We start from the raw sequence: 23,671 nt of genomic DNA, 5'->3' as shown, positions 1-23,671 counted from the left end.
CATTCTAGCAAGAATATTGGTAATTTCACGCTCTATAACTTCATTTTTTTCTTTCTTATTATTTATTTATTGTAATCAGTCAAAATGACAATTTACAAATAATCTACGCAGACGACAACAGTTCATAAGGTTATACAGATTACGACAGCATCAATACAGATCACATCATACGATCATAAAATATCCTCATGGTCATTTTAAAATCGTGCACAATAATATAAAAAGGGAAATAGCATCCCAAAGTTTTTTTTTTTTAAATGCTACCTATTACCAATATTACAACTACATTAACATATACCTGGAAGACAAATACATGAGGCAATGTGCAATTTTAGTGAGTCAGCATTTGTGCAAATAAGCAATGTGCTCATAGATACAAGTGGACACAGATACAAACATGCATGAATACTTGAACACATCCAGCTTTTCTGTAAACCCAGCTATACAATCTCCATGCTGCACTGATAGTACACTGAAACCATGTGCAAATATGCAAATAAATGAATGATGTAAACATCAAGCATGTAAGACAGATGTCAATTGAATTAGATATGGGCAAAATTACCAGATGCAAATACTCCAATACTCATCTACACATTCTTAGGTTGACAGGTATAAAAACAACCACCAGAATTGTGTACACCATTGCTGTCAATCACCAAATACATTTTAATTTGAATTTGTCCCTGAGACCATTAATTTTACTATTTGCTTCCAGAACCTAAGAAGGGCAAGTTGTATGAAGGACGAGGGGAGTACAGACAATAGTTCCAGAAGTCATCCTATTTTATATTATCATAGTCATTGTCAAAGTTCTCATAAACCCACATATAGAAAGTACTCAAGATCATGCACTCTGTAAATACATGTTTATATGTTTCCAACATACCATGACATTTACAAATATGGCAATTTCTGGCATCCAACGACAATTTAATTTGTGAGCCCAGAACAGAAAGCAATGGGAGTTGATTAATAGGTAGACACAATGTGAGCCTAAGCAACGCAGAGCTAGGACTCAAAGTAAGGTACGGTTGTGACCTTTTAAACTTATGAACCACTCTGGAAACAAAATTGAGACTTTTTAGGGTGGAAATGTCATCATAATTTTTTATCCAATCTCATAAATCAAATTTCTATTTAAACAAGACTTTTGAAACTTGTAAACCTCCACTTGTGTTCCAGTTTGGATACCAATTTATAGTTTCAAATGTGGACATCACCAGGTCATCAAAGGAAATCACTTGTAAGGTGGTCTCTCCCACAACTGGTACCCAAGATTTCCAGAATAGGACACACAGGGGACATCTTGGTATTTAGCTATAATTCACCCCTCTTTCTTTCAACCTATCCTCCTAATGAAATCAGAGCAAGTTCTAATCGCAGCAATTCCATTGATACCAATGGTCTGAGTCTCAGGATATTCCTCCAAAAGGCTCCCTCTAGGCAATTTAACAAACTCAAATCCTTCATTAGGAGTACTTCAAGACCATATAAAATGGCCGGACAGAAGCACTGCTTGTAGAGGATTAATATGCCCTCAAGGGAATAGCTGGCAGTCTGATGTGCAAAACTGCAAAAAAGATGGGTCAGAAGAGTGGCTTTTCTTATCTTGTTAGAGACAATGGGCCTCATGAGCATGCCGGTCCGGTAACACCGGTGCCGGTATGCTACCGGCACCGTTGTTACCGGACCGGCATACTCGAAGTTCTGCGAGTGGGTACCTTTACGCCCACCAGGTCTGACCTGGCAGGCGGAACGGCACCCACTCTCAGACCTTGATGGATGCACCGGCACTGTTGCACACAGTGCCCGTGCATCCATCCTCCCCATTCCCATTGTTTCCAATGGGACTCAAATGGGAATCAGGAGTCATTTTTCCCGGTGCTCGGCAATGGGTAATTACCAGGACCACCAGGTGCCCGAGGAAAAAAATGACTCCAGCGGCATCTGTGCCGTTTTTTCCGGCATGGCTACCACCAGGGTCATAATGAGGCCCAATGGGTCTCATTATGAGTATGCAGGTCTGGAAACAACAGTGCTGGTAAGCTAACGGCACTCTTGTTACCAGACGACATACTCCGAGTTCTGTGAGTGAGTGCCTTTCCGCCCGCCATGTCTGACCTGGCCTGCGGAATGGAACCCACTTGCAGACCTTGTCGGATGCACTGGCACTCTTGCACACAGTGCCGGTGCATCCATCCTCCCCATTTCCATTGAGTCCAGGAATCGGGAGTCATTTTTCCTGGCGCCCGGCAACAGGGAATTACCAGGACCATCAGGGCTGTAATGCCCCAGTAAGTCCCCATTGCCGGGTGGCGGGAAAAAAATTACTCTGGCAGGAGCCGTGCTGTTTTTACCGGCATGGCTACTGCTGGGGTTATGATGAGGCCCAATGTGTAGGTAGTCACTCTCCGCACTTTCCAACCCGAGGTAAGGATAATGATAATGATCTACATAGTCAACATTCCCCAATTTGGATGTAAGCTTCACTTGGCTTACCCTCTTCCAAGAAATCAACAGTATCTTAGATTTTTCAATGTTGACTGCATGATAATTGTCCTTTGCACAGCTGGCCAACTCATCCATCATATATTTACAACCAGAAAGAGTTTGGTAAAAAATGCCAAGGTTATCAGCAAATAACATGCTGGGACTCTCGCTTTTCCAATCATGGGTGGACAGTTTGAGCATCCATTCAGGGAGATCTTAAATGTACAAGTTAAACAACAGGGGAGCCAGGATACAACCTTGCTTAACTCCCCTGCTGAGTTGCACTGTAGAAGTAACCCTGCCCTCATTAGCTAGGAAAACTCTGGTGCTGCATCTTCATGCAGGCACTGCATTATAGAAAGGAGCCACCCTGGACAGCCCAAGATCTTCATTTTATCCCTGAGCCTGGCCCTGTTTACAAGGTCAAAATCCAACCTGAATTCAACAAATGTGATATATAGGACGTTGGGTTCCTTTTGTGAAGACTCAAGGATGAGTCGGTACAACATACACATATTGTGGATTGTGGTGGAGCCAGGTCGAAAACCCATCTGCAAATTGAAGAGGATGTTGTTGTTTACTACCCAGGCCTGAACCTCCTTCAAAACCATACACTAAAATGATTTGCCAGTCACGTCCATTATTGAAAGCAGTCTGTAATTTTCCAGTATGCTCCAGTCTCCCTTTTTATAGACACTGATAAATACAGACTGCTGCCATGTAGCCAGTATAGTATGCTTGGTACAGACAAAGCATACTATACCAGGGCCTTCAGTAGTGGAGGCCATCCCTGTGGATCCTCTTTGAGAATTGCATTGGAGAGTCCAGTTGGGAAGGTAGCCTTGGAGTGCTTTACTTTGATAATTGCAGCAATTATGGTCTTGATAGAAGTGTTAAGTGGCCAAGGTTCCACATTCCCAATGGTCTGCAGGATCAGATACACTGATGTGAACTTCATGTTACCACCTACAAAACCCAACCATACCTCCTCACCTTTGGGATTAAGGATTAGTAGTTCCCTGTGACTTTTGCCAGGCTTTATTCTTTCACCCGTTACAGCATCTCACATGAAGAACGTTTTTGAAATCTAGTTCTGGTCTGAAGTGTATGAGCAACAGCATAACATAATGTTGAATATTCACTTTCATAAATAAGTTAAAAATATATTCAACATTAGTGCGGACTCAGGAATCTTCAGAATACATTCTTGTACAACAATATTCTGAAAACGAGATTTGACGAGATTGGAGCCTTCCGATCATCCAAGCTGCCTCCTGTACCAGTAGGAAAAAGCATATGGAAACAACATGCTGCTAAAATCTGTTCCCAGACACTGATAGGTGCAACGTTTGTTGCTTTCATTTGATACAATTCTAAACTGTCGCCCATGATTTCACATGAGTGTAGAGTATGAATAGGGTATGAATAGTGTAATGTTCATACAAACTAGTCCTTTGTGCAACCTACAGAAAGATGTTGGAATTGACTTTTGATGCTTTTGTTTGTTGACTCAACATCAAGCATAGACAAATCTGGTAGTCCGACTGCCTTTGTATAAATCATTGTGCTCCACTACAAACACCAAAGCATTTTTCACCTTTCGAATATCTATAAGCTGTTGCCAAATATTCTTATCTTTAGTGGCAACACCATTTATTTAAACACAGAATCTGCAATGTCACACATCACTCCTAAAGTGTTGATATGTTCTTCCAAATTGAGAGGTAAATACAGAACGTTCCCACTCACACCTTGCACTAATGATGTTTTAGGCAGGTTTGCCATCTTTGTTTGGAAAGGAGGAACAGTTTGCAATGCAATCACTTCAAATATGTTGAATTCTTTAAGCACAAAAGGAATAGCAGGCACTACCATGTTGTTGAAGACACTTCTTGGAACAATACTCGTTTGATTATAAAACCCAACACACAGGCCGATTCATGGAATTAATGTGCGCAGAAAATTCCGGCGCAGAGGTGCCAAAACGTGCGATACGCAGTAAAAGTGGGAACATCGCAGTGCAACTGCGAAAATCGCAGGGAAACTAGCGCACATCGATTCATGGAAGTCCGTGCGCGAGAAAAATATTGGATGTGCGCTGAAAAAGTGTGCGCCGCACGCCGGCGCACAGGCCATCCAATGGCGTGCGCCACGGCCGCTGCGAAATCACACATAGAACGGCGCACATTACAAAAGTAGGCGGAACACAGGGCGTACCACTCGGAATGGGGAACAACGCGTGAAAATATGGGCGTCACAGGGGAAGTACAGGAGGCAAGTGCGCGGAACGCCCACACGCTCGCTTACAACTCGTATTCATGGAATCGAATAGGGCAAACCAGCGCACGGTCAAAGACGCGCACAGGGCCAAACAAGTACGCCACAAGAAAACAGGCGGTAGCGTCCCTGCGCCTGAAATAAATGTGCGCCAAAATGTGCGCTAACAAAAAGCACCCATATAGAGCTATGACGAATGATCCATACTGGGGCCCTCTAGGACAAATGGGGTGCAAAGGGGTACCGACAAACACGGACACCAGCTGTGTGAAAGATATCGTGTGCGTGTATTACGGGGTTCGCGGGAAGTTCCACACGCGATGGGCCTGGGCACGTGTATTCCAGGGTGCACGGGAAGTTCCACACGCGAATTTGCAGGGTACGTGTATTTCGGTGTGCGCGTGAAGTTCCACGTGCAATTTCAGCAGGGTACGTGTACTCCGGGTGCGCGGGAAATTCCACACGCAAATCCAGCAGCCTACGTGTATTTCGGGGGTGCCGGGGAGTCACATACATGAATTGGCCGTGAAGGTCCTCCCAGCTTTTTCCTCTACACCCTCTACACACTCCACGGCTCCTGCAGGCGGCCCACACCACAGGGGACTACCCTGCACCCCTGCACATGTCCCGCAGGCAGCCCATCCACCATGGCCATGCCCCCCAGCCAACCCACATGTCACCTTGCACTACTGCCCACCAACGCATGTCTCCCAGCACCCCCACTCCCCACCAGTGCATGGCACCCTCCACCAGGCCCCCACTCCTGTCCCCCTGCACCCCCACCCACCAGCAGTCAGGGGCACCCTCCACCAGGCCCCCACTCATGTCCAACTCAGGTCCACCTGCACCCCCACCCCCCAGCACTGTAGGGCACCTTCCACCAGGCCCCCACTCCTGTCTCCCTGCACCCCCACCCCAGCACTGTGGGGCACCCTCCACCAGGCCCCCACTCATGTCTCCCACCCACCCTCCGCCCAGCAGTGCAATTTGCCTGGGTACGTGTATTCCAGGGGTGCGCGGGTAGTCTTACACGCGATTTCATCAGGGTACGTGTATTATGGATCCGCGTGAACTTCCACACGCGATATCAGCAGGGTACGTGTATTACGGGGTTCACGGGAAGTTCCACACGCGATTGCCCTGGGTACGTGTTTTTCGGTGTGCGCGTGAAGTTCCACACGCAATTTCAGCAGGGTACGTGTACTCCGGGTGCGCAGGAAATTCCACATACGAATCCAGCAGTCTACGTGTATTTCGGGGGTGCCGGGGAGTCCCACACGTGAATTGGCCGTGTGGGTCCTCCCAGCTGTTCCCTCTACACCCTACACGGCCCCTGCAGGCGGCCCACACCACAGGGGACTACCCTGCACCCCTGCACATGTCCTGCAGGCAGCCCATCCACCATGGCCATGTCCCTCAGCCAACCCACATGTCACCTTGCATCACTGACCACCAACGCAAGTCTCCCAGCACCCCCACCCCCCAGCATCCAGGGGCACCCTCCACCAGGCCCCCACTCATGTCCCCCTGTACCCCCAAACCCCAGCACTGTAGGGCACCCTCCACCAGGCCCCCACTCCTGTCTCCCTGCACCCCCACCCCTCAGCAGTGCAGGGCACCCTCCACCAGGCCCCCACTCATGTCCAACTCATGTCCCCCTGCACCCCCACCCCCCAGCACTGTAGGGCACCCTCCACCAGGCCCCCACTCCTGTCTCTCTGCACCCCCACCCCCCAGCACTGTAGGGCACCCTCCACCAGGCCCCCACTCCTGTCTCCCTGCACCCCCACCCCTAAGCTGTGCAGGGCACCCTCCACCAGGCCCCCACTCATGTCCACCTCATGTCCCCCTGCACCCCACCCCCCAGCACTGTAGGGCACCCTCCACCAGGCCCCCACTCCTTTCTCCCAGCACCCACACCCCCCAGCACTGTAGGGCACTCTCTACCAGGCCCCCACTCATGTCCCCCTGCACCTCCACCCCCCTGCATCTAGGGGCACCCTCCACCATGCCCTCACTCCTGTCTCCCTGCACCCCCACCCCCCAGCAGTGCAGGGCACCCTCCACCAGGCCCCCACTCCTGTCCCCTCGTACCCCCACCCCCCAGCACTGTAGGGCACCCTCCACCAGGCCCCACTCATGTCTCCCAGCACCCCCACCCCCCAGCATCCAGGGGCACCCTCCACCAGGCCCCCACTCAGGTCTCCCTGCACCCCCACCCCCCAGCAGTACAGGGCACCCTCCACCAGGCCCCCACTCCTGTCCCCCTGCACCCCCACCCCCCTGCATCCAGGGGCACCCTCCACCATGCCCCCACTCCTGTCTCCCTGCACTCCCACCCCCCAGCAGTGCAGGGCACCCACCACCAGGCCCCCACTCCTGCCCCCCTGCACCCCCACCCCCGCACTGTAGGGCACCCTCCACCAGGCCCCCATTCATGTCTCCCAGCTCCCCCACCCCCCTGCACTGTAGGGCACCCTCCACCAGGCCCCCACTCATGTCTCCCTGCACCCCCACCCCCCAGCAGTGCAGGGCACCCTACACCAGGCCGACACTCCTGTCCCCCTGCACCCCCACCCCCCAGCACTGCAGGGCACCCTCCACCAGGCCCCCACTCATGTCTCCCAGCACCCCCACCCCCCAGCATCCAGGGGCACCCTCCACCAGGCCCCCACTCATGTCCAACTCATGTCCCCCTGCACCCCCACCCCCCAGCACTGTAGGGCACCCTCCACCAGGCCCCCACTCCTGTCTCCCACACCCCCCAGCACTGTAGGGCACCCTCCACCAGACCCCACTCCTGTCCCCCTGCATCCCCACCCCCCTGCATCCAGGGGCACCCTCCACCATGCCCCCACTCCTGTCTCCCTGCACCCCCACCCCCCAGCAGTGCAGGGCACCCTCCACCAGGCCCCCACTCCTGTACCCCTGCACTCCCACCCCCCAGCTCTGTAGGGCACCCTCCACCAGGCCCCCACTCATGTATCCCAGCACCCCCACCCCCCCAGCATCCAGGGGCACCCTCCGCCAGGCACCCACTCATGTCCAACTCATGTCCCCCTGCACCCCCACCCCCCAACACTGTAGGGCACCCTCCACCAGGCCCCCACTCCTGTCCCCCTGCACCCCCACCCCCCTGCATCCAGTGGCACACTCCACCAGGCCCCCACTCCTGTCCCCCTGCACCCCCACCCCCCTGCATCCAGGGGCACCCTCCACCAGGCCCCCACTCATGACTCCAAGCACGCCCACCCCCCAGCATCCAGGGGCACCCTCCACCAGGCCCCACTCATGTCCAACTCATGTCTCCTACCCCTCCACCCCCCAGCAGTGCGATTTGCCAGGGTACGTGTATTTCAGGGGTGGGCGGGAATATTTACTCGCGACTTGGCCTGGGAGAGCGTGTTACATGTATTCCTGGGGTGGGCAGGAAGATTTACACGGTTGCCTAAAACGCACAAAAAAAAGGTCCAATCCGGAAACACGTACGTCAGCATGAAGCAGGCGCACGTCCCGCGCAGCATAAAAGAGTGCACAAACAACGAACAAGCTCAGACGCCAGGATGAATATACCGTTCCTAGCAGCAGTGGCCGTGGGATACCGCAGGAGGAGGAGAAGGATAGTCAGGGCCAGAATCTTCACACCCAGAACCAGCCTATTTGGTATGCCTGATGACCAGGTGTATGGGAGGTACAGGTTTCCACCGCACATAATACTCAACCTGGTCAGTGAGTGGGAGGATGACCTCACATCACCCACCCTGTGCTCCCAAGCACTCAGCCCCCTGGAGAAGGTCCTCAATGTACTGCACTTCTTGGCTACCGGACCATTTCAGCGGACAAGTGCCATAGTGGGGGGGGTGTCACAGGCCACGCAGTCACGGTGCCTACACCAGGTGTTGGCCATCATCACTGCACGCCCATCAGTCCGCAGGCACATATACCTCCCCAGAACACCTGCAGAAAGGCAGGCCATCAGCCAAGATTTCTAGAGGGTGGCACAATTCCCCAAAGTGCTAGGTGCCATTGATTGCACCCATGTGGCTCTACGTCCCCCCAGGGCATCTGAGCACATCTATAGAAACCGCAAGCACTGGCATTCCATCAACATCCAGGTAGTATGTGATTCCAAGGGAATCATCACCTCAGTATATGCCAACTATCCAGGGTCCACCCACGACAGCTTCATTTACAGGATGTCAACCCTAAACCGGGACATGGAAGCTGGGCGGCATGGCGATGCATGGCTGCTTGGTGAGTATAAATGCCACAGCACACGCATGCATGACAGATACAGAGTAATGTCAATACCCGACTAATGATCCCCATCACCACCTCCCCAGGGGACAGTGCCTACCCTCTGAGTACCCACATGATGACGCCAATTCAGAACCCCATCACGCTTCCAGAGGTAAGATACAACACAGCCCATATTGCAACACTGGGCATAGTGGAGCACACATTCGCATTGCTCAAGTCACGCTTTCGCTCCCTTGACCGTTCTGGCGAGCAGCTGTTATACGCTCCCCCAGTAGTGTGCAGGATCATAGTGGCAGCATGTGTCCTGCACAATGTTGCAACACGCCGGGGCCTGGCTGTGGACATGGTGGTGCCCCCACATCCCCAACCACATGCACGCCCACTGCGCATGGGAGGGGAAAGGGCACAGGGTGAGGCAGCCCGTACGCAGCTGGTGGCTAATTACTTCACATAGAAATCACACCCCTGTGGAATGCACACAGCCCTGGCACATACCATCTGACAACCAATGATGACTCAATCTGACAATTGTGATGAATTAAGGGACAGTTAACTGTCATAACCATAGCAGCCTGAGATTGTTCATCTGGAAGTGTCACAATGTGTGCATCCCTACCTCCACAAACACCACCAATGCAGTGTCATCAAAAGACACACTTCCATGCAGCAAAAATGAATACCCACTTGCAAAATACAACATGAGAACAGTGCCATGTCACCCAACCCCTCCCCGGCACGATCACACAACACACCATGGCATGTCATGCTATGTGAGAGCAAACAAATTAATTCCCACAACATGACCCAAGTGTCACAAACTACAGTGTCCCTAATGGAAACTGGACACACATGAAATGCTCACAGTAATGCAGGACCAACAACACACATTACCAAATACTTACCAATAATACTAATCACCTACACAACCGCCAACCTACCATAAACATGACAGTACAGACTTAAGAAATTGGTAGCCTCACTACCTGATAATGCCAGCACTTCGGACACTTCCAACTGTACAGTGTTAGCACCACACAAAAGTGTAGGTGCACTGCTTACAACATGGACTCCATTTCCAAAGTAGACCACATTGTGAAGACATGACAAATGGACCTGCAAATTAGGAGGATGAGATGGATGCAGAGGCACATATCAATACACCATGCAGTGTACAATACAACAACAATATGCACTAGGAATGTATACACAGTATTGACTACAGACTGCCCACACATCAAATGGGAGTCCAACGTCACCGTGTAAGTCAATGTCACTTGGGCACACCCTTTGCAAGCTCATGGAAACACGAAGCAGGAGGGGTGTGTGTCACACAAACCCAAGCATCTGACCCAAATTCAGGACAAGCCTGCATGTGCCCAGCCACAATACAGTGTATGCCCACGGGAGCCACACAAGGCAACACACTGTCCAAAAAATCAAAAATCAAAAATCAAAAAACAAAAATCAAAAATCAAAAATGGCCATGAATGGGCCCGGGGGGGTGGGGGAGGCCACCCAGGAGGTCCGAGGACAGGGTGCACACCAAAACCTTGTGAAAAAAAACACCTCCATGGGCTCATGGCCTGCACGGCTACCCTATTGTGGGAGAATCGCTGCTGTCGCTCTCCTCACCCTCTGCAGCTGCATCAGGAGGTGGTGGCACTATGGGAGGCAGCCCACGCAAATCCCTAGTCTGGTCCTCCATGGCATCAAGCATGCGGGTGTGGAAGGTCTTGTTGTGGAGGATATGTGTGCAGAGGTCCCCATGCAACAACTCACGGGATGCCCGGACCTCCTCCCTAGTTGCCTGCATCTCAGCTGAGAGCGTACGTGTGAGCCGCTCCAGCTGCTGTTCTGTGCTCGCATTAGCTGAAGCCTCAAGCTCAACCAGAATTACCCTGAGCTGACGGAGTTCCACCCTCAGGGCTTCCCTGTGGCCCTGGGACTCATTAGAAATGGCTTCCCACAGAGTCTCCAGTGCCGCCCGCCTGTCCCTGTTGGATGCCAACATGTCCTCCCTGTGTGACTGGCTAATGGAGTCTGTTGCCTGCTGTAGTTGTTCAATCAGCCTTTCTTGGGGGACAATGGAAGTGGCCACCCTATCCATGGCCTGAGCCATCATCTCAGTTGATGCTGCCTGTTGGTTTGCCATACCGTATATGGATTGTTCCCATGCGGTATTGCCAGGTGGCGTACGGCCACCGCGTCGGCGGGCACCACACCTGTCTGGGGCAAGGCGAACTGCGCCTTGCTGTGCCGGCACTGCCTGAGGCTGCAGGACTGCATTCCCCCTCTGATCTGCTGGCCCAGGAACAGGAACAGATGTAGCAGAGTGTGACCCTGCATCCGTAACCACCAAAGGCAGACCTACCAACACTGTGTTAGGCGGAAACCTGTGCAGTTCCCTCTTGGACCACTGCAAAAGATTTAGGACTACAGGTGTTTGGCAGTAAACCCACTTGGTAGCAGTCTGTACCACACAGATTCACTTGGTAGCTGTGGCTGAGCAGTCAGACTTCTCTCAAGAAGAGTTAAGCAGTATGTGGAGTATACAATATAGGGCAATTCTTCACAGTAAGACAAGCAAACACGCAACGAGGCTCAGTGTAAAGATATTAAGGTATTTATTTATAACGGAACATCTATGGAAAACACTATGGCACTATCACGGCAAACACTTCAATCACAATTACTCTACGATGAAGAAACGATCAATCCCCCTAACAATACTTCGACAAATCTAGGTTCTACCAGCATCACTTATTTACAGACAGAGGTGTATACCTCAACCTAGATGGCACTCTAATATTAGTTAGGACGGGAGAGAAAAAGAAGCAGGTTACGAAATCAACACAGTTCAATATTTCACGGGAAAAATGCAAGGCAAGAAGGCAAGAACCACAATAGATCATAAAGTTCAGAGGCCAGGCCCACTCGGAGAGAGGCAAGGCAATATGTCCCAAAAAGTCTCTTAGTGGAAATGCGTTCGAGTCTTTGTAGCAAATTGTTACCGGCAGATTGAACCAGTTCAGAACAATACGTGAGAAAGCTTGGAGGCGACCCAAAAGAAAGGAGAGGATAAAGACACCTCCCTCGAACCGATCGAAAGGGAAGCCAGGCGGACACGGTACCTTGTTTGTGGAGAGACAGCTCCGGCGGGGGCAGTTGTTCCTGGTGGTGGATGCACGTCGGGTCTTCGCCAAGAGTAGAGATGATCTCGTCGTCGAAGAAAAGTGAAGTCTGGTGCACCACCAGTGAAGAGACCAGCCGTGGAGTGCTCCGTCACAAGGCACCACCTTTTGGTCGCGGTACAGGGGTAGAGCCGGTCAAGTGGCACAGCGAGTAGAGCGCCCGCTTTGACACCCGTGCAGAGCCTGTTAACGCAGGTTCGAATCCCGGCGGGGCCAAACTCAGCCTTTCATCCTTCCGAGGTCGATAAATGAGCACCACACACCGTGGGTAATAATAAGCAGCGCTCAGATACCTGAGGGTTTGTAGCGCTATATAAAAGCCTAATTATTATTATTATTATTATTATTATTAGTGGCTATCCGGTTGCCGAGGTGCTCTGCACGGGCAATTCGACCACTGCGTCCTGAGGCGAAGAAAAAGCAAAAGGGACTGGTTGTTCCAACCAGTCAGGGGAAGAGACTCTCCGGCAGGGAGATCTCCTCTGTCGTCGGGAAGTGGTGAGTTGGTTCCGCAGGGCTCCACCGGAGGTGTCGTCGTGCAGGTCGGCTCAGCGTTACCCTCGTCGGATTCTTAGGTCCTGTGGCGACTTCTGAAGATCCAGTCCCAAAAGCCCTGCTTTTATGCAGAAAACCCCCATTCATTCAGCCTAGCTGTCAATCAACACACGCTAAGTGGTGAGCGGGGAGGCTCACCACTTGGGCCAATTACAACAGAGTGCGACCAGAGTTGGCAAGGCAACTCAGTCCAGGGTGCCTAAACCCTCTCCCACACACCTATGGTAACCCATACAGACTGGCACCACTTTGGAGGATCTCTGTACAGAGGCCCGCCAAAAGTGGAAAAAAGGGCTCAACCTTTGGTTTAGGAGTCACAGAGACGAACACAGATGCCATTTTAAAAAACCGAGTTCTGGCAGAAAATACCATCCGATAAACTTATTTAAGATAAGTAGACTGGTGGTACGTTAGAGATTAACGAGAAACAGTATCAATCTCCAACAATGGGAAGAATCCCATAGGGTTATATTCGGGGTCGAACATAACAAGTAGTTTCCACTGCCACCAGCCAAAACTCGACGAGGGGGGACGGGACAGTGCCCCCTCGAATAACAGATCCAGGAGTAATCGAATTACCCCTACTAGTACGTCCACAATAGGATGGTTTGTACTAGTTCTGTTAGTAAATTTAGGTCTAGTAAAGCCAATGGTGACTTTACATGCCCGGGGAGACAGTAGTCAGTCCCCGGGTATGGAGTCTATGACGGAGGTCCGCTAGGACGCCCCAGTGTTACGGCACGTAGGGTGCAGTGTAACACACATAGAAAACATATGAGACCCTATAGAGTAAAAGACCCCATAGCCCATAGAACACATTGACATTCAAAGGAATTACACACATACATGTCCAAGAGTGGGAGAAAAAGAGTCTCACTCTTTACAGGATGGAAAAAACAAACTCCAGAAATCCAGCAAAGCTGCTGGGGGACTCACTAGGTTAGGAAATTCAGCCTAAACAGAGAATTCTCCCTAACACTCCCCCTCCCCCCCAGACTAAGGGACAGGAGGATTTAATCCACTCCTGGATGAATCTCATACCTCTAGTCGATGACATACATCCTAGAGAGACCATCAGCATTTTGGTGGTGACATCTTGACATGTGCTCAATGGTGAAATCAATCCCTTGCAGGCAGATCGACCATCTCAATAGTTTTGGGTTTTCCCCTTTCATTTGCATTAACCATCTCAAGGGTTGGTGGTCAGTCTGAATGACAAAAGTAGAACCATACAAGTACGGCCTAAACTTCTTCAGAGCCCAAACGATAGAAAGCACTCTCTTTCGATTGTTGCCCACCTTGTTTCAGGATCCTTCAGCTTGCGGCTGATGAAGCAAACGGGGTGCTCCCTACCTTTCCCATCCACTTGACTGGGCACGGCACCTATTCCTACATTTGAAGCATCTGTCTGCACAATGAAGTGTTGGCGGTAATCAGGAGCTCTGAGTACTGGGGCTTGGCAAAGAGCCTTTTTCCGGTTTTCAAAGGCCTGATTGCACTCCTCGTTCCATTTAACCTTTTTAGGAAATTTGGGCGAGGAGATGACATTCAGCGGAGAAGCTATGGTCCCATAGTTCTCTATGAAATTCCTGTAATACCCAGTGAGGCCTAGGAAGGCTCTCACTTGGGTTTGAGTAGTAAGTGTTGTCCAATTTTGCACAGCTTCAATCTTACTGAGCAAAGGCCTTATTTCTCCACCTCCTACCTCATGTCCAAGGTAGACTACCTTACTCTGTCCAATTTGGCATTTACTCGCCTTTATGGTCAGATTGTCTCATCCTAGAGCCTGCAAAACATCTCTCAGGTGGGTTACATGTTCTTCCCAGGAATTGCTGAACACTGCGATGTCATCCAAGTATGCCATGCAGAAGTCCTCCATCCCATTCAGAACCTTGTTTACCATCCGTTGAAACGTAGCAGGTGTATTCTTCAATCTGAAAGGCATTACCTTAAACTGGTATAAGCCAACGGGGGTAGAAAATGCAGTTTTCTCCTTGGCATGGTCTATCAGGGCTATTTGCCAATAGCCTGACGTCAAGTCAAATGTGCTGAGGAACTTTGCGGCGCCAAGTTTATCCACCAACTCATCTGTTCTTGGCAAAGGGTGGGCATCAGTCTTGGTGACTGCATTAAGAGCTCTATAATCCACACAGAATCTAAGCTCTTTAGATCCGGCCTTTGGTACTAACACAACTGGGCTAGACCATGGACTAGTAGAGGGCTCTATTACCCCGAGACCAAGCATCTTGCTGACCTCACCTTTGATGTTGGTTCGTACGTTTTCTGACATTCTGTATCCTCTGCTTTTGACTGGCAGACAGTCACCAGTGAGTATGTTGTGCTGGCCCCAAGGGGTCAAGCCTGGCGAAAGCGAGAACAGAGAGGCAAACTGAATCAACATGGATTTGCACTCTTCTTGTTGCTCGGGTGTCAGATTGGAGGAGAGATTTACTCCTTCAATTTTTTCATCTAAAGGTAAGCCTCTGAGGAGATCCGGAAGAGCTTCACTCTCTTCTTCTCCCTCGGATGATGCTAGAAGCAACGCTCCTACATCGGGTCTTGAGACATGCGCTTTGAGTCGGTTGGTGTGAAAGACTGTCGGAACCTCCTTGGGATTGCCCAAGTACCACCAGATAGTTGACCTCTCCGAGTTTCCCCACAACTCTGAAGGGTCCCATCCACTTATCTTGCAAGGCCCTCTGCCTTGTTGGGATCATAACGAGAACGAGCTGGTCTTGAGTGAACTCAACCATGTTAGCCTTTTGATCGTGCCAGTGCTTGACCAATGCTTGTCCAGCTTTCAAGTTATCGTTTGCTTCCGTCATCATGTGCGACATTCTCCTCCGGAGACCTATCACGTAGTCAGTCACTCTGACTGGCTTGGGGGAAGGAGCACTCTCCAACCCCTCCTTAATCAGGGCCAATGGACCTCTGACGGGATGACCATAGAGTAGTTCGAAGGGAGAGTAACCTACTCCCTCCTGAGGGACTTCTCTATAAGCAAAGAGAAGGCATGGCAGTAGAAGGTCCCACTTACACTTAAGGGGTTCTTCTAAAGCACCTATCATGCTCTTCATGGTTCGGTTGAACCGTTCTACCAACCCATTGGTTTGTGGGTGGTAAGCTGTTGAGAAATTGTAAGTAACTCCACAGGTTTTTCACATGGCTTTCATGTAGTGGGACATAAAGTTTAACCCCCTGTCAGAGATTACTTCCTTAGGAAACCCGACCCCAGTAAAAATACCAAGGAGGGACTTAGCCACAGCCGGAGCTGTAACTGTCCTCATAGGAATTGCCTCAGGATACCTAGTAGCATGGTCTACTACAACAAGTATAAACCTGTTGCCTGAGGAGGTTGGAGGATCAAGGGGACCAACAATGTCAATCCCTACTCTCTCAAACAGGACTCCCACAACTGGGAGAGGCACTAAAGGTGCCACATTCTTGGAGCCAACCTTACCAGAGGTCTGGCAGGTGTGGCAGCTCCTGCAGTGTTTTTCTACTTCGGCCCCCATCTTTGGCCAATAGAAGTAGAGAGAGAGCCTTTCCTTAGTCTTCTTGAAACTCAAGTGACCAGCCAAAGGAATCTCCTTGGCTAACTGCAAGAGCTGTGGTCTGTTCTCTTGGGGTACTACAAGTCGTTTGTAGTCTCCATGTGCAGACTCAGTCGGATCACTGTAGAAGAGGCCATCTTCCCAGTGAAACCTGTATTTCCCAGGCTCTTGCCCTTCAGCCTGAGCTTCTGCCTGGTGGCGAAGACCTTCCAGAGTTGGACATTCTCTCTGTCCCTTACTAAGTCTGCCATGCTGGGTCCACCTTCTGCCAGTAAAGACTGCAGCTCAGGATGGTCAACAGGATCCAGATCTCCAATGAGTTCCTGGTCTTCCATTAGCTCTTCCTCAGAGTCTAATTCTACCACACAGGGTTGTACCTCCCTCTCAGCCTCAGCTGGAGGTGGAGTTACGGGTGTAACTTTGGACAACCGCGGGGAAGTACGTGTTGGCTGCACTGAAATGCTGGCTGCTGGTTTCGGGATAGAAGTCTTAGGTTTCCCTTTCGCTTCTGATTTCTTGGAGACAGCTGCCGACAATTCCAGTGGAGCAGGAGTGATCTTTTTCTTCATCATCTCCTGGAGAGTACCGCGCATGGTCCTCTCTCTTGCGGGTCTGGTTAGCTCCTGTAACCGTTTACTAGGAGATCTGGGAGTATGCGATACAACTCCGAGAGTTTTCAAATCGTTACCCAACAGCACACGTCCTGGTACCTCACTCTGTATGCTGACAGGTATCTTCACAGTCATGTCGTTACACTGGATGAGAACTGGTAATTGGGGAAGCATCTGCACAGGCCCTCCAGCTAACTTGGTGAGGCGTTTGGGTGCCTTAGAAACATCCTCAGCCTGAAAAAACGATTTATCCACCACAGTTATGCTGGCCCCAGTGTCCCCAATGGCAGGAGTCTCCTGACCATTCACCTGGACACTGTCCTTATAATACTCTTTAGTATTATCGGGGATAGAATTATAGACATCTAAATTCTGTTGTTCCCACAACCCCAGAGATACTAAAGAAACGCTGGCTGAGACTCCAATGGGTTTGTCAGCTAGCAGTAGAAAGTTTCCACTTGCCATTTGGACTTCCTCCTCTGGAGCGAAGGCTAAGGAAACAAGCTGGTCCCCTGAAGGTTTACCCTTACATCTGGGATCTCCTTTCACGTGGTCAGTCGAGCCACAAACAAAGCATTTACCGAATGCTTTCTGGAATGGTGGCTTGTTCTGACCTCCTTCCGGTTTGGCACCAGAAGACACACTATTCTGCTGTGGTTTTCCCGGTGGCTTAACCTTCTGGTTGTGTTTGGGGCCCTCTTTGGAATTTGAGTTATTCAAATTCTCTTTTGAGTCTTTTTTAGGCTGTTTTCCCTCATCCTTTTTCTGAGTTGCCCCAGAATCCTTATGAGTAGCCCTGTTGGCAACCCATAAGTCAGCAGCCTTAGCTAGCTTCCGGGAATCCAGTTCCTTTGAATCAGCCAAGTGCTGTCTGAGTTCAGGAGAACAGGCATCATAAATCGACTCCAACATAAAAACATTCCTCATACCCTCATAAGTGTTCACTTTGTAACCCTTAATCCATCCCTCTAAGTTTTTCAACCCTTCACTCACCCAGGTAGCCCAAGGGGTACCATCATGCTTTTTGAGGGTTCTAAACCTCTTAGGATACTGGGAAGGGGTCTTCCCGAATCTAGCTATCAAAGCTAGTTTCACACTTTCGTAATCCATTTTATCCACCTCCCCCAACTCCATTACCACATCAGTCGCAACAGGAGGGAGCCTAGAGAACAACCAAGAAATCAATCATTCCCGGTGATGTCCTGGAGCCCATGATTGTATTATTCAAACAGTTTTAACCAATCCAACACATCCAATCTCGGTTCATACATACCCACTAATTCCTTCGGCATCTGGGGTCTTTTGGGACTGGAGCTCCTAGAGGAACCAGAAGAGAGAGAAACATTTTCTATAGACAACTTTTTCATTTCTAACTTGTGATTAAGTTCTATTTCCCTGAGTCTTAACTCAGCTTGCTTCTGCTCAGCCTGGGCATTCATCCGTCTGAACTCGAGCTCTTGGTTTCGTTCTGATTGAGCCAAGAACCGTTTGTAATTCGAGCTTCATTTTTTCAAGTTCAAAATAAGCAGGGTTAAATGTGGGACCTGGTATGAGCCCCGTAGGCACAGCTGGTAAGGCAGGTAGAGGAGCAGGGGAGACAGTTTTGTTAGCCTCTCCGTCCTCGTCAGCCTTTTCATCGCTATCATCAGAATTACGATTTAGATCAACAACATCACTGTTATCTACAGTTGCTGGAGAACTTGGTTCCTCTGAACCAGTACCCAGACTTTGGTTCGCCAGCAATCTCTCTATTAGTTCTAACTTCTTGCCTCTTACAGGAAGATTCTTTTGTCTACAGAGAGCTCGCAAACTCTCAGTATTTTCACCTGACAAGTATTCTTGACTGTAAGTTTCCATCGTAGACATGTTTTTGAAAGTTGCTTTTTAGTGCTAAGCTTCGTGGTTAGTTATCCTAAAGTGTCAAAAAGCACTCTAAACTGTATACTCGATACAAATCCCACCGCTGTACACCAGTGTTAGGCGGAAACCTGTGCAGTTCCTTCTGGGACCACTGCAAAAGATTTAGGACTACAGGTGTTTGGCAGTAAACCCACTTGGTAGCAGTCTGTACCACACAGATTCACTTGGTAGCTGTGGCTGAGCAGTCAGACTTCTCTCAAGAAGAGTTAAGCAGTATGTTGAGTATACAATATAGGGCAATTCTTCACAGTAAGACAAGCAAACACGCAACGAGGCTCAGTGTAAAGATATTAAGGTATTTATTTATAACGGAACATCTATGGAAAACACTATGGCACTATCACGGCAAACACTTCAATCACAATTACTCTACGAAGAAGAAACGATCAATCCCCCTAACAATACTTCAACAAATCTAGGTTCTACCAGCATCACTTATTTACAGACAGAGGTGTATGCCTCAACCTAGATGGCACTCTAATATTAGTTAGAACGGGAGAGAAAAATAAGCAGGTTACGAAATCAACACAGTTCAATACTTCACGGGAAAAATGCAAGGCAAGAAGGCAAGAACCACAATAGATCATAAAGTTCAGAGGCCAGGCCCACTCGGAGAGAGGCAAGGCGATATGTCCCAAAAAGTCTCTAGTGGAAATGCATTTGATTCTTTGTAGCAAATTGTTATCGGCAGATTGAACCAGTTCAGAACAATACGTGAGAAAGCTTGGAGGCGACCCAAGGCGGAAAGGAGAGGATTAAGACACCTCCCTCGAACCAATTGAAAGGGAAGCCAGGTTGACACGGTACCTTGTTTGTGGAGAGACAGCTCCGGCGGGGGCAGTTGTTCCTGGTGGTGGATGCACGTCGGGTCTTTGCCAAGAGTAGAGATGATCTCGTCGTCGAAGAAAAGTGAAGTCCGGTGCACCACCAGTGAAGAGACCAGCCGCGGAGTGCTCCATCACAAGGCACCACCTTTTGGTCGCGGTACAGGGGTAGTGGCTATCCGGTTGCTGAGGGGCTCTGCATGGGCAATTCAACCACTGCGTCCTGAGGCGAAGAAAAAGCAAAAGGGACTGGTTGTTCCCACCAGTCAGGGGAAGAGACTCTCTCCGGCAGGGAGATCTCCTCTGTCGTCGGGAAGTGGTGAGTCGGTTCCGCAAGGGATCCACCGGAGGTGTCGTCGTGCAGGTCGGCTCAGCGTTACCCTCGTCGGATTCTTAGGTCCTGTGGCGACTTCTGAAGATCCAGTCCCAAAAGCCCTGCTTTTATGTAGAAAACCCCCATTCATTCAGCCTAGCTGTCAATCAACACACGCTAAGTGGTGAGCGGGGAGGCTCACCACTTGGGCCAATCACACCAGAGTGCGACCAGAGTTGGCAAGGCAACTCGGTCCAGGGTGCCTAAACCCCCTCCCACACCCCTGTGGTACCCCAGACAGACTGGCACCACTTTGGAGGGTCTCTGTACAGAGGCCCGCCAAAAGTGGAACAAAGGGCTCAACCTTTGGTTTAGGAGTCACAGAGACGAACACAGACGCCATTTTAAAAAACCGAGTTCTGGCAGAAAATACCATCCGATAAACTTATTTAAGATAAGTAGACCGGTGGTACGTTAGAGATTAACGAGAAACAGTATCAATCTCCAACAATGGGAAGAATCCCATAGGGTTATATTCGGGGTCGAACATAACAAGTAGTTTCCACTGCCACCAGCCAAAACTCGACGAGGGGGGACGGGACAGTGCCCCCTCGAATAACAGATCCAGGAGTAATCGAATTACCCCTACTAGTACATCCACAATAGGATGGTTTGTACTAGTTCTGTTAGTAAATTTAGGTCTAGTAAAGCCAATGGTGACTTTACATGCCCGGGGAGACAGTAGTCAGTCCCCGGGTATGGAGTCTATGACGGAGGTCCGCTAGGGCGCCCCAGTGTTACGGCACGTAGGGTGCGGTGCAACACACATAGAAAACATATGAGACCCTATGGAGTAAAAGACCCCATAGCCCATAGAACACATTGACATTCAAAGGAATTACACACATACATGTCCAAGAGTGGGAGAAAAAGAGTCTCACTCTTGGCAGGATGGAAAAAACAAACTCCAGAAATCCAGCAAAGCTGCTGGGGGACTCACTAGGTTAGGAAATTCAGCCTAAACAGAGAATTCTCCCTAACACACTGACATCCCCATTGAGGGTTCTACCCCTGTTGCAGGTGGGTTGGGCAGTACAGCATCTCTCCCAGAAACACTTACCTGCGACGGCACGTAGGTCTCATCATCTGAATCGACACCTGAATAGAGCTTGGGGAGGCGCACCCAGAGACACCCCTTGAGATGATGGTCTGCAGCAAGTGTGGGTTCTCACCCACTACCACACCACATCCCTCACTGGTGCCTGGTCGGGCCTGAGACCCCTCCTGGGTCTGCACCATCTCCACAACCCCAGCAGTATCAAGTGCGTCATCCCCTGCAAAGACATGAAAGAAAAGAAATGGGAACAGGCATTAGCACCATGGCACACAATTAGGGCTGAGAAACAACAGAAACAATACTTCATTGTCACAAGTCCCACATGACTATAACCCTCCCATGCATGCACTGTCACTGCGTGTGAAGGGGAGGCAAATGGCACACATTGATGACACCAAGATGGAAGACCAACACATTTGATGCATGCTGGCTAGCAGTGCCATCACACATTGGCCTGTGATTGGCATGTCCAATACATATACGTGACACATGCCATCACACAGATGGCATGTACCCTAGCCATGTCACACATGTGACAATAGGACTGACAAATGCCTAGTGAAAGTGGTGGAATGCAGACAATCAGCCTGAATGAACACAGAATAATATGCAACTATGTTGTGGCAAGATGACACTTCAAGGGCAACTGGCGTGAGGTTGGGCTGTATGTCTACTGTTGACAGAAGGGATACTGCAACACCCAAATCCTGGTGCGCAGAATGTATTGGATGAAGCACATGGGTGACCCAAACCACTCAGGCACACACCCCCTCACCTGGCACTCAATCAGAAGCACTCACACACACACCATGCACATGGATGACACACACATGCATGTGCACTCACCGGACAATGCCTCGTAATCTGGGGGGTCTCCCACGCCTTGGATCTGTTCCTCCGTGACGTAGGTCCTAGCAACCTACTCATGTGGAGTGAGTTCTATGTCCTCTGCTGGAGACACACCTCCAGTCACTAGAGTTGCGGCATGACTTGAGGCTAGCTTTTTCTTTGCCCTGCGCTTCAGGTCATTCCAGCGCTTGTAGCAATCATTAGCTGTGCGCCTCACGAATCCAAGGGCACTTATGAGTTCTGCAATGGTCTGCCAGTGTGCCTGACGTTGTGCAGGTGTGGTCTTGCATCCTGCAGTAATCACCATTTCGCTGTCATGTGTGGACACATACTCCACAAGTGCATCAAGTTCGGCCTGATTGAAGCTGGGCTTCCTTGGTGGGCCGGACTGTGTAGCCGTGTCTGGGGCATCAGCCTGTACTGGACAAGCACTCTTCCTCTTCCGCTTGGAAGGTGGTGGTGATACTGAGTGTCCTACGCCGCTCTGGACACTAGGGGCAGGAGCCCCGGTGGACTGTGGACTAGGAGTGTGGGAATGAACACTCACCATGGGACTTGGTGCAGGCATTAGCTGAAGTGTGATGTAGTCAGGGGGAACGTCAGCAGGATGGACTAGGACCGACACTGTCCTCGCTGGGAGACTCAGAGCTGGGGTGGATGGAGCCGCAGCTGCCCCTGCAGCTTCCCCACTCTGCCTACTCAGGGCAGCAGATGACATAGCTGCCCCTGATCCACGTGGGCTGGTGACACCAACGTGCACCACCACATGTGGCCTAGACCTGCTGACGTGGAAGTCAGCCATGGAGTCACCCTGTGCCAGGTCTGGTGCCACAATGGGCTGGTCCAACAAGGGCTGAGCAGGGATGGTGTCAGCCACGTTACCCTCAACCAGGGGGGGGGGGCATGGGTGTCCCTGACTGGTCACCCACACATGGGGGGCTAGGGGCACCCTGCAAGTCCCGGCCACGTCCCCTACCGTATCCACCACAGCCACCTCTTACTGCGTGCTCGCCTCCCAACCATGGCACCGATGTTGTTGTGCATATGGGAGTTGCAGTAAACTAGTGTCCTGGGCAATTGGGGGTCAAAGGGGTAGGGTACTAGAGGGAATTCGTACCCTAGTGCTCTAGCAAGGCTGTATGTGACCCCTGGGGGAAGATGACGGGTCACGCAACGCACAGGCACCCCAAAAAAGGGAGATAATGTGCACGCAACCCCTCCTAGACCACGTGCGTGGAAAAATAAACCTGCACTACGCTGTGGCACCCAGAAACACAAAAATGAACGTATGCGTGTCACACGCAGCCTAGACTGATCTCTGAAGGGGTAGGCAACACACGTGGCAAGCACAGATGTCAAATACGTGCGTGACTCACCGTCTGCCAGGAAATAACGCGGGAAAAATACGTGCGTGTGCGCGTTGGCAACAACCCCGCCAAAAGAAGAATTGTATGCTGTCTGAGGAGACAGGACAACAGGAGAAGTGAACGTTGTTTGAGAAAACAGGCCCAGGAAAAAGACAAAAAGAGAAAAAGCTGTCAGAGGTAACAGGGAGTACGAACTTGGAACGCCGTGAAGTAAATCGCATGTGAACCGAGAAGAAGTACAGATTTCACCCACTCGCTCTCCACGAAAAGCACGTACAAGGAAATGGCGTTCTACACATACCTTTTAAACATGCTCACACGTCCAGCGTCACTTCCGCGT

The sequence above is a fragment of the Ambystoma mexicanum genome, chromosome 5p (genome assembly GCF_040938575.1).
Source record: "Ambystoma mexicanum isolate Mex_15411 chromosome 5p, UKY_AmexF1_1, whole genome shotgun sequence".
NCBI lineage: Eukaryota > Metazoa > Chordata > Amphibia > Caudata > Ambystomatidae > Ambystoma > Ambystoma mexicanum.
Note: the sequence above shows the minus strand (reverse complement) of the source record.